The sequence below is a fragment of the Pseudopipra pipra genome, chromosome 7 (assembly GCF_036250125.1).
Source record: "Pseudopipra pipra isolate bDixPip1 chromosome 7, bDixPip1.hap1, whole genome shotgun sequence".
NCBI lineage: Eukaryota > Metazoa > Chordata > Aves > Passeriformes > Pipridae > Pseudopipra > Pseudopipra pipra.
In genome coordinates, this window is record NC_087555.1 from 17,820,200 (window position 1) to 17,830,435 (window position 10,236).

Consider the following 10,236-nt stretch of genomic DNA (forward strand, 5'->3'; position numbering starts at 1 on the left):
AGCCTGGCAGGAGCTGGGTTGAGCTGTTCTCCTCCCCTTCTGCCTGCCATTGCACAGCAATAATGCTCGGAGGACTTTGGTCCTACATACAATGAAGATTAGACACCTGCAGATGAGGAGAAATTAAGAGTTTACTTTAGGATAAAGAATCAAAAATCAGTGGTCAGTGATGCTGTACTTCTGGGTGGCTGTTGGGTGAGCTGTTGGCATTGGCTCTTGGCCAGGCAAGCTAAGCACTTGCCATGGGGAGATGACATGGAAAATCACTCTAGTTAAGTGTAGATTTTTGTTCGTCATGTTTCCACTCACTAGGCAGAAAGCTGCCAGAGAATGTCAAACAAATGGAACCCTCCTTTTGACTTTGGAGACCTGTTCTTGATCGTGGATGTTAACCTTTTCAGATAATTTGGACCATGTTCATCAGAGAAAGGCCCTTTGATACAAAAAATCCAAAGAAGGCTCAAATTCAGGCTGTACATGCAGCTTCTCTGCAGAAATTAGAAATGTCATTTAAAACCCTGAGCTAAAAAGCTCTGTGCTGTAATGCATCTATCTTGCAAAGACTGAAGCATCAGGCTTGCTCTTACACAGGTGGTGGATCCTTTGAAATCTCTAGGGACTGCTTGTTGATATGTTCATTTTGCAGACTGACTGAGACAGAGACAATTTTCTTAGAAGGCCACCATCACTCATGTAGCCCAGAAGCCCAGCGGTCCCGGTGCCTGAGGTGTATAAATAGAGAAACCGTGATGGAGGGCAGAGGGTGAGCTGTAAAGGGGCTGGCTCAGCAGGCTGAGAGCTTTGTTTGCAGATCTCTGTGGCTGTAGCCTTGAACGAGAACACAGAGGTATGTAACGATCAGGTCGTAGGACTGTTTTCCAAAGGAAATATGGTTCTTTTTGTTTTTCAAGAAATTACTTGCTTTACTTCAGGAAGAAGGAACTGAACTGAGCATGCTGTGATCTTGTCATAACCACAATATAGTCTTCCTCCATTTAACTCAAAAAATGCTGTTGATTTAAAAGAAACTCAGACTACACTGTAAAACATTTCTGAGTGCTCCCTGCAGTTGCAGGAAGGCTCATGTGTTGCACACAGCACACATAGAAAATATGCAACTCCTTTGATCGTGGTTCAACTTCCAATGACCTTCCTGCCTCCTATGCACAGGCTGTTTCTTTCTGCCCTCTCACCCAGTCTGACTCCATTTTACACTGAACATAGTAAATTACTCCCAGCAAATTACTGATTTGGGGGATTAAATATTGGCCCATACATTTCTCTGCAACAATTAATGTATTATTTAGGTTAATTAAGGAAATAGATCAAGAGCTGCATTAGCAATCAGGCTCTTAACCTGTCTAACAGTCCAGGCACAGAAACAATCCTGAGGAAAGGATGACTGACACAAAAATATTTGATTAAACAGAGAGAATAAATTGGGTGGCTGCTGCTAACACTACTTTGTGTCCAACATCTATCTGTCTACTGAATAATAACATTAGATAATCTCTTCTTTAATCCTAAAACACGTTTATGGCTTTAAGATATATGACTTCTGCAAAAGCTACATTCAAAATGTAAAATAGAAGTCTATCATGAATGCTGTCTATATGATACTGTCAAGCTTTCTACTCCATTGCAATAGGGCTCTTCACTTTTTTTTTCCCAGCGAACAAAAAAGTCATTTCTTCAAGAGTGCTGGGATTTAGCCTACATAAATACCTTTCTCATTTTCAATATCGAACTGCTCTTGTTATTTATTTATCCTTTTTTTCCCTTTTTTTTTTTTTTTTTTGCTAGAACACAGGAGAAATCTCTGCCTAAGCACCTCTAAGTTAAAGGTAGGCAGAAGGGCTGAGGACAGAAGCATTATTGGTTGCTGTGCATCCTTTTTTTCTCCAAAACAGGAACCAGTGATCTCTCCATGCAGTCAGGGCAGGGCTTTATCACTGTCCAACTCCCTTCCGGAAGGGGACCACTTTGGCTACCTTTTGCATTTACCTGTGTGCAAAAATTGGCTCCAAGCTTGTGTGAATGCTGTACACGATAAGGCATGTAACCAGTTCCCTTCTGAAAATGTTTTTGTGTTCACAAAAAGATGAGTGTTTAGTCTGTGGGTGTTGGGTGTTACCCAACTTGAAGGAAGCATTCATGTATACAGGGCTGTGAAAATGAGTCATTCCTGTCCTTCTCCATTCTAGCAGAAATTTTAGTAAATTCAGAGTTACTGGTGAGCCCTCGGGTGCCCTGTGGAGCAGCAGAGCCCCTGCCTCTGAACGCTGCGTACTCCCGAGCTGTGAGAGCAAAAGGCAGCTGGAGCAGTCAGAGCACTTGTGAAGAAAGCAAGGTAAAGGCTGTGGGTGAAAGGCCAGACTTAAACCCCAGTCTCTGTCATATGTATGTTGATAGTGGAACTAGCATACCTTGTAAATGTTATTTGTACTGTTTGTGAGAGACTGCAGAGCCCGTCAGTATTTTCCATGTTGTCTCAACACCAGCAGACTGCTCAAATACTTCTGTTAAGGGTTTTTTTCTCCTCCCTACTTAAAACAGAAACTTTCACTTCTGCTATTTGACAAGGAGCTTGGGTTACTTATGAAACCTGGGAACCTTTGTTTGAAAACATAAAGATATCTGTTACTTTCTGCTAATTATATAGTTTCATCTCCTGAACAGTGCCTGCAGGACTGCTGCTGTGCCTTCATCCAGCTGCCCAGCAACTGTGGGGCTGGTGTGTTTGGTCCAGATTACTCCTGATTTAAAAACAAAAGTCCTTCTGCGTTCTGTAAGAGAATTACCCCATGCCCTCTGTGCCAGAACCTTCATTCCTCCCTCTCTTATACATATGGGCACTTGTGAGCAAGGGGAGAAATTGTAAATATATGTTTTAGCTGCAAACAAATGTAATATGGATCCTAGTACAAGCATGCACCAGAAAATGAGAAGCATTGTTTGTTTGCTAATTAAGCAGGTGGGAACAGGTGCGATGCACCCCCGGTCTAGGAATTCTCTTTGTGCTGCTCATTCCTAAACCACCTTTGCTGCTACAGGTGCGGCCGCTCACCTTCTCCTGCCCTGCCCGCCCGCTCCCTGTTCCCGGTTGCGGTTCTCGGTTCCCGGTTGCCGGTTCTCGGTTCCCGGTTCCCGGCCCTCGGCCGTGTGCGGTGCCGGCCGCCAGGTGCCGCTCCCGGCCGCGCTGCCGCCCCCGCGCCGTCCCGTCGGGAAGGTCCCGGGAGCCTGGCAGGTGTCCCTGCCCATGGCTGGGGGCTGGCAACTAGGTGGTCTTTAAGGCCCCTTCCAACTGAAACCATTCTGTGATTATATGATAAGGAAACGCACAGTTCAGCATTTTAAGAACACTACACGCTGTTGGCACAGCAGCGATTTCATTCCAGGTGCATCCGGCCTGACTCTCCATGCAGTTACACAGCTCTTAGGCAAGTCAAATCCCAGTATTGGCATAAAAGTGGTGCAACAGGAAAACACACTTGATTCTACATTCAGATCAGCAGAAAGCAGCATGCTATTCGACTTAAACAAATAAAGTCTTTAGCAAATAAAGTTTCACTGCAGCTGGAGAAGGTGATAGGCATTAAAACAAAATACCTTTTCTATAATTGAAAATGCCAAGAGGAAGTAACAGAAAGCTGTAAGAAAGCTACTCTGACAATACTGCTGTCTTAAAACCAATATTTACTCTAATATTTAACAGAAGGAAGAAATTTCTTTGTATTGTAAGTCAAAGAAATAGAAAGCAGTCTGGAGATACATAGGAGATTAAAATATTTGCCATAAATTTAAATGAAATGGCAAATTGCGGAACACAACGAGGAAAAGGTACGGTAGCTTTCTGCAGAAGAATTCAGGAAGAAGAGGGTTTGTTCATACAGTCCTGTGACACGGTAGCAGAAAGGGTTGAGTAGTGAAATGAATAAGAAATAAATAAACAAAAAACTATTTCTACCACATTTCTACCACAGGAGACAATACACTGCAACCAATACATTTCTTGTACAACATTTAAACTGTATTTGTGTAAGTAATAAATAGTGGCTTGAGAAATGGTGGGATATGGTGTGATCACAAATGGAAACTTAGAAACTGGAAAAGGTTTATGGAGATTTGGGTCATATTCTGAATGTACTTCCAAAGCTTTTGATTTGTGATAACAAAATTGGGTTTGTGGTTTATTTATTTGTGAGGAATTGGCTTATTTGGTGGGATTTCTTTACTAAACAGTTGCTTGCTGAATAAACTGCTACAGCCAGCTACACATCAGAAGCAAGTGCATTAAAGCAAGTGCAGCTTGCTTTAATGTGGTTTTCCTGAGCAAAGCAACATCTGCTAACTTGTGTGCAACACTGATAGCTCTTCTGGTTTTGTTAATTTTGGGGGTTTTTTGTGGGTTGGGTATTTTTGTTGATGTTTTGTTTGGAGTTTTTTGGGGGGGTGGGTTGAGGAATCAGGCCAAATTGGAGTAGTCTTACAGTCACTGAGCACTAAGAGTGCTGAGAACATGTAAGTAATACGTTGCCTATGTCAAAATGAATGAATAGATTTTCTTAGGTCAAGGAAGAGCTGTAACTTTTGTGCCCTATTCTTAATAATTTCACCACATACTGTTAGCCATGTCAGTATATGAAAACGTAAAAAAATATTTTAAGTGTCTACCTTCAGTAGATACAGCTCTAACCATAATATGACGCAAATGGACTTGATCATGATTTTCCAGATAAAGCATTAGTAAACACTAAGCTAAAATGCTGATTTCTTTTTGTGACTTTTGCATACTTTTTTTTTCCCCAGTCAGACTGATTAACTATAGAATTTATTTTTGAGTACTTGCATTTGATTTCAGCACATTTACCTTCTTGCTGAGCCAAGTAACATGTTGATGCCCTAGCACCAATGATGGAAGTTGTACCTTTAGGAGCTCTCTTCAACATTGTTTTGTCTCCCCTGAAAGCAATTTCAGAAGAAGCTTCTGGTATTGAAATTACATGGGGTTATTCTGAACTTTACTGAATTCAGTGCAATCTAATTTGAACCTCTTTCTTTACTTTTTGCTTTAGAGAGGTGAATTTCACCATGCACAATGTTTACTGTGCTTGATTACTAGAGCAATTTATTTCAACAGACCTGAACATACATAATTATTGCTGAAGTATTAGTTTGACTTTCTGCAAGCTGACTGCACTAGCTTCATGTATTTTCTTTTGGCAGATACAGTGTTTTGAAGACTATAATTGCACCTACAGCTCTGTGACATACCAGTAACACATGCCCTTGTCTCAGCAACAGAGCAAAGTGGAAGTGAGTGAGTACAGTGCAGTAAACATGGTTTCAAAACCAGCTTGGACGTACACATTGTCTTACAAAAGATACTATATGAAAAATACCAATTAAGTTCTCATAACCAACGTAGATAATGAGGCATCCTACTGCGAAATTGTAGATGAGCAGATAAATAGCTTTCTTGAGAAGGAAGATGTTTTACGAAAGTGTTCCAAGGTAACTGAGGTGAATGTAAACATCCAGTGCATCCCCTGTGATTTCTGTGTTAACAAGCTTTAAGCTTATGGGTAACAGTATCTGGCTTGGCATTTTCCTGGTCTCTGTGTTACATCACTCTCAGGATTGCTCTCAGATGTTGTATATTTTTATGGTGTTTAAGCCTCAAAAGTTTGGAAAATTCTTTCATGGGAAAAGTGCTTTCCATTTGACAACACGCTCCAGAGGTGAAATCCGGGGGCTTATTTTGTGTTTACAGGTTAATTTTCCTCAGGTTTCCCTTGTTGCTTAACCACCTCACCAAACATATGTATATTGTAAGCAACAGTTTATTTTCCGGTAACCAAGTGAGTCAGTGTAAGTGACCAGACACCTCTAGATATAGATAAGCACTTTGTGTTCTTCCTGAACATCTTACACACAACTACAAGAGAACAGACATTACAAACTAACAAATCTTCTGAAACCTGAACTACATTTTTAAATAACCAGAGTTAGACATACATTTTTAGGTGGAGTCAGCTAACAAAATTTAACAGAGGTCAAACATGGGTCCCTGCCTTGTGCATTATATCATCTATTGACATTTTAAGCAATGAGCAGTACAAGAACAGTAGTTCTTCCAGTACTAGAGTTACAAGGCCATTGTTGTCTGTGGGTATAACTCCAATTTAATATAAAATTTGGCTCACTGTCAGTAGGCAAAGAGCATTGAGGAAGTATTTTTTCTGTAATTGAATATAAGGAGATTACCTAAGAAGTGCTAGTCCCTCTACCCATTGTTGTAATTACTGTGTTAGTAAAATACTTGGATTTTTCCATGCTGTTGAAAACTAGGTACACAGCTGTTTGAAAATTGCACTGAGATTATACCTGTAAATTTCCAGACAGATTTCATCCTGATGCATTGGCCAACATTCTTCCTGTCTGCTAATATTCTGTATTTTTATTTATGTCTATTCTTGGAAAAGTCACTTTTTTGTAATATCCTACTGAGAGGTTATTTAGTGAGATGTTCCACATTTTCAGTCAATAATGCTGCTTTGAAGCTGACGGCACACTTCCTATTTTAAGGCAAAGTTGTCTTTCAGTTATCACCATACCCTAACAATTTGACTACAACTTGCATGCCAGCTCTCCAGGAAAAAAAAAAGAAAAACAGTTACTTTTAGTATTTTCGGAAACAAACTGGAGAAATGCTTACAGTAAATTCTTGAAGGCTTTTCTCAGAATACTCCAGTGTTTCAGGTTTTGCAGCAAGTGCTTGCAGTTTACCAGTAAAGTGCTCTTCACATCAAGTGCAAAGATACCTTTGTGACCCTCACTGAAAATCTGTCCAAATTGGCTCAGTTGTATGCCTTTGAAAAATATGTTTGTATGTGGTCACCGCCAGTTCTTAAAAGCTGAATTAGGTGAAACCTGTTCTCATTGAGAGAGTAAGCCTCTTGCAGTTCCTGTGTGGGGCCAGCCTGTGTATGTGCAATTGTTGCAGGTAAATGAGTACAATGAAAGCCACAGGGCAGCAGGACAACTCATGTAATGGTTGCTCCAGCTGCTTTTCATTGGTTGAGCTGCTGCCTAGATCAAAAAGCAGAAATTGTCTCCCACACGTTCTATGGACTACTTTGGTGAAACATAAGTGAATGGAAACATCGAATTTGAGTGAAAACAGAATAAAAGTCAAGGGAGTGAAGGATAGCTGTGATCAAGAGCTGATGGACTGTATAAACCTGTCCTCTCAGGATCTTGTAGACAAAAAAACATGCCTCTCCCATGCATTAGTCACATTATTATAGCTATGGGCATTGCTAGGCCAAATATTTTGGTTTTTAATTAATGCATGGGGACATTTTGATACTTCTGTGGGCTGGGTGAAAATCCATGAGAACTTGTGTTCGTAACTGTTACCCTTAGTTTACAAAGATCTTAAAGGGAAAAGGAAAGCAAACTCTATGATAAAGCCAGGGTGTTGGAACATGAAGAGGCTCCATGGAAAACAAGGGTACTTGCAAGGCCAGAGAACATGTGGCTCAAAGAAAGAGTCTACAGAGCTTTGATTAAATGATGGAGAGGGGAAGTGTCAACCAGTGAGAAAATACTGTCTTTTGCTGTTCTAGGAAGCAGGACTATCCTGTGTATATGCATTAGAAAGACTTCTTGATTCCAACATTAAGTTATTGCTAATTATCCAGGTTGAAAGATGCCAGAAAACTGTGTTCCCAACATTTCCCAAGCAGTGGAGAACTGGTTCTGTAATCCAGTGTTTTAGTTATCCACGGTGCAGTTCTGGTGGTGCAGTCTAGTTAATAACAATTTAATGTTTTTTCACAGTTAAGGGGTCAGACCCTAGTGCTCTTCTCTGTCTATCTCCGAAGAGGCTCCATGTCACTGACAGATAGTTGCAAAGCTGCACATAATATGTTTAAAAGATAAAAATCTTCAAGAGGAAATATGCTATATTATTTATTTTCATTCATGTAATTTTCCCTTTATTTAGACAGCAATAGTAATTTTATTGTATTTTTTATCTCATCATGTGCCTTTGGTACTACGTTTTCATTCTTTTGAGTATTTTACTTTCTTGAGCTTTTGGGCTTTTTACTATTTAATTTTTTTGAGTATGATACTTTTTATTCCTTGGAGTTCCCCAAAAGAAAACACAAGACTCAGGTCAAGTGTCTTGCCTGATTTAGTACACTGTATATATTACAGATGAGATAAACATTCATCTCTGTCCTGCTACTGGGAAATCATGCTATCAGTTGGTGGATATCAATAGCAGTCAATGAGCAGCCTATTTAGCCAAATTTATGCTCTTTTAAAATAATGCACTGAAGGATTCTCGTATTTTAAATACTTGATTAAATGCTGAATCACTGATGATCTTTCAAGAGGAAGAAATGAGTTCAAGAGAAGGGAAGGCATACATTTTTACCAAGATTTCTTAGTATAGTCTGATATGCCTCCCTTGCTACTCTCCTTCTCCTTGCACGTCCTTCTAAGGTGTGTCATTTCTATAGGGAAGAATGAAAGGCAGAAAGCCAAAAAAGTCTGAAAGACCTCATTATACTGTATTTCCAAAAACTAATCCAAATCAGTCTCAAAGTGGTCTTTGTCAGGTGCCAGAGAAACTTTAACACTGAATAAATTAACAAAAGAGTCTTCTTTATTAGTGTTTGTATCAAAACAAAGTCCCACCCTAACCTTTCAGTGGGAGAGTGTTACCCAATAGGCTGCACCACCTTCCAGCAATAAACATACATAACAAACATTGACACAGCTTTGGAACAATCTCTTGCTGATCTTTTGGTTGGGATATGTTGGCCCAAATTAGGGACAGGATATGTACAGGAATGGGAGGCAGGCACTGGCACTGCTGCTGCCTGTCAGTTGAGGTTCTATTCAGTGTATACCCTTTTAGTGCAGCAATATAAAATTTAAGCATCAGTACCTTTAAATTAAAATTAAAGCAGACATCCAATATTAACAATATCGTACCTTCTAAAAGTTTCTAACAGCCATGTTTATCCCACAAGTTTTTATCCCCGTCTGCATTTTTTATGGGATTTTCTTAAGCCTTCTCTGGCCTCTCAATTAATTCCCATAAGGGTTATTTTAATTACATTGTTGCTCTTTATATATAATATCTGGTTTGTTTCTGGTGAGGTTCCTGTAAGTATTTTGACAGTAGACCTTGGGAACTGAATGGACTATGGGCAAAATTATTAGGTCATATCTGACACAGTGCTTCAAAAATTGTCAATCGCATACATCTTTTTTGGTTGAGGTAGTTCTCCCTTCTGCTCTATTTTGGTCTTCTCTGGGTGTTATATAAAAGGGGAAGAGGAATGGTTCTTTTTTTGCTTGAAGTTCCCAATTTGGAGTGGGAAACTACTGAGCATGTAGACCCTGGATGACATCCCACCTGCAAGGAAAACTGCCCTCCTCCAGCTGGGACACCTATTGCCATGTGTTTGCCATACTTAACAAGCAAGGCAAGCTGGTTTGAGTCAAGTCAATTATGAAAGGAAGAATACAATACACTGAATTCACACTTGCTCTCTTTGCAGCAGCAATATCTGTCTTGGTTCTTAGAAAAAGGGCAGCTGGAACTGCTGTGCCCTCAATTGTGTTACAAACGAGAAGCGTCAAGAAGCCTGTATCCTCATTTTCTGCCAGAAAAACTTTGGCCGTTACCAGCTGTTAGTTTTTAGTGGAGAAATCACTGACTGGCCAAGTTTGTGGAAGGGATGCCACGTGGAAAACACGGCGGTTCGTTTCTAAGCGCTCTAACTGCTAAAAAAGTTGAAATTGGTGCAGAAGGTTCAGGGACGGGCTGCCGCAGGGAGCCAGCTCCGCTATCAGCCCCGCTGAGCTGCGGCGGCAGCGCTGGCTCGGGCAGATAACTGCGGGTGGCCCCGCCGAGACCGGGGCCGCGTTCTGCCCCATGGGGAGAGCGGCGGCTCTGCCCGGCCTCCGCACCCGGTGGCGGGCGGTCCGGGGAAGCAGCCGGAGGCGGCAGGAGCTTGTTCCGCTCGCTTATCCCCGGGAAGGGGCCTCCCGAGCGCGAGGGAAGCCCTCGGGGCTGAGGCAGCCGCGAGGATGCCCCGCGCCGGGGCCGCCCCCCCCGCCCGGCGGCCGACGAGCCGCCATCTTGCGGCTGATCCCTCCCCGCCGGCGCCGCCGCGCAGCCCCGGCCCGCCCGCAGCCCCGAGCCCCGGC